Raw genomic sequence first — 2,266 nt, 5'->3', positions numbered from 1 at the left:
CTAAATAATATTTTCAAAATGTTTATACGTATTTGCAACTTTTTCTATGCTCTCTAGCAACATGCTGTGAGCTGTATTTGCACAACCGCGAAGAATTAGTTGGGTTTTGGCTTGTAATGTTTTACATTACCTTAACAGATGTAGTTCTAAATATCTGGCATTTCTTTTAATGTTGTTATATCATAGATATGGTTTTTTTTCTTCTTCTCAATATGCATACTCTACCTTTTAGAGATTTTTAGAGAAAGACGAGTTTTGTCTAACACTTATTTAGTCGCACACATAAACAGGCCACCTCATATACAATTTGGCATAGTAAAAATAATTGAGGAATAGAAGAGATTTCAGTCATATATAAATTCATGTTAATTATAAGACGTTGAAATGTGTATTAATAAAAGCAGTTTAAAGGTATTATTAGAAAATGCTTACTTGGTTGTAACTTTATATCACTTTTGTCTTTTTATAGCCTAAGAAAACACGTAAGCAAAGAGAAAGGACCTCCTTTGTTTATGTAACTAAAAGGTCAGTGGTGGCCCTGTAGTAAAAGTTATTTCTTGCTTAAATAATGCATAAGTTAAGATTTTTACGTGATACTTTGGTTTGAAATTATTTATTTTTATTATTAATTAACATAATATTAATATTTTGGATCAATGGAATTTGCAAATTTAAGAAAAATTCTTGCTCTTATTTTAGATTTTAGTTATTCTCCTATAAATGCTCCAAACTAAAAGCTTATATCAACTTCAGAGGTAGGAAAATAGAAAACAATAGCATCAAATTGACATTCCTTTCCATTGGAATGAAAAGGATCTTCCATTGTTTTCTATTTAAAAATTTTTTTGAAAAGCAAAATAACATCTACTTATACAATTATTTTAGAATTTTATTTTTAAGTTCAAAAGTCTTTTAAAATGTAATTACCTTATTTTAATTTTTAAGTTATTCATTCTTTTTCTAAGCCCCCAGGAGTCCTCAAACTATGGCCCGCAAGCCATATGCAGCCTGCCTAGGACATTTATCTGGCCCACTGGGTGTTTTTGCTGCCGCGGCCTGTCCTGCTTAGCAGCCAGCTTGTCTAGGGCCTGTAGTCCGGCCCTCCAACGGTCTGAGGGATAGTGAACTGGCCTCATGTTTAAAAAGTTTGAGGATCCCTGCCTTAGGGAAATGCACTTCACATATTTAAAAATTATTCTCACACTCTGAATAACAGTATTATTTATTTTCTATCATGTATTTAATTCCTATCAGAATTTTAATTACACATTTTAGAATAAAAAATTACTTAGAGTTGAAAATTCCCCTTACTAAACATTATTTTTTTTAAATTATGCCTATGTAAAGTTAAGGTTTTGGCCACATTCTTATAGTTAACTAATGGTAAAGCTAGGAATAGAACACTACATACTCACCACCACTCTTATTCTCAGAAATAATTCAAATTGGCAAAAAAAAAAAAAAAACAAAAAAAACACACCACACAGAAAAAGCCTCTGAGGCTCTTAAAGGAATTATAGTCAAACCGAAATTGTACAATAGTTATTTTCAAAATATTTGGTTTTAGAGTACAGTTTGGCTAATTTTAGAAGCAATTTACATAATTGTGTTTTATTAGGCAAATATTAAAATTGCTTTGCTTCCCCTCAATAAACAATGCCTAATGATAATGGGGATAATTGAGAAGTGGGGCCGACCGTAGTTGGCAATTTTTTTTGGAATTTTAATATATTTCTTGGATAAAATGCAAAACCCCAAATCACTGTAACTGAACTAGCTAAAAAAAAAAGCAATAACCTCAGAAGAAAATATAAAGATGCACATATTTATATTAACTATTGAGATGTCATCTGCTATTTTAAAAGTTTAGGCTCTCAGATGCCATCGAGATTTTTTGGTTTATCTCCACAATGGTCAGAAAAAGTAATGTTAACATTATAGTATTATTTGACTTTAGGTAGGGAAGAGCATACTTTTCTTTCACTATTGTAATAAAAAGCAAATTCACTCATTAAAAGATGATTTGAATGTATTTTTACCAATATAATAGTTTCTTAGTGCAACACCTAACAGGGTAAATATTTATGTATGATTTGTAATATGCTAACTCATGTTTAGCTTTTCTTTACTAACTTAATGCAAATTTTAAATTAAGGCCAAAAGTCTCCAAGTCTTGTGTTGGCCCTTTGGCTTTGCATGGAAATGCCAGGGAAGTGGACCTTTCTTTCTCTCGCCATTGCCCATTGCCTATGCTCACTCTACTTCT

This window comes from Otolemur garnettii, unplaced genomic scaffold (genome assembly GCF_000181295.1).
Source record: "Otolemur garnettii isolate 467f Iridium unplaced genomic scaffold, OtoGar3 scaffold00005, whole genome shotgun sequence".
Taxonomy (NCBI): domain Eukaryota; kingdom Metazoa; phylum Chordata; class Mammalia; order Primates; family Galagidae; genus Otolemur; species Otolemur garnettii.
The sequence above is the reverse complement of the archived record's forward strand: the minus strand, read 5'-3'. Positions refer to the sequence as shown.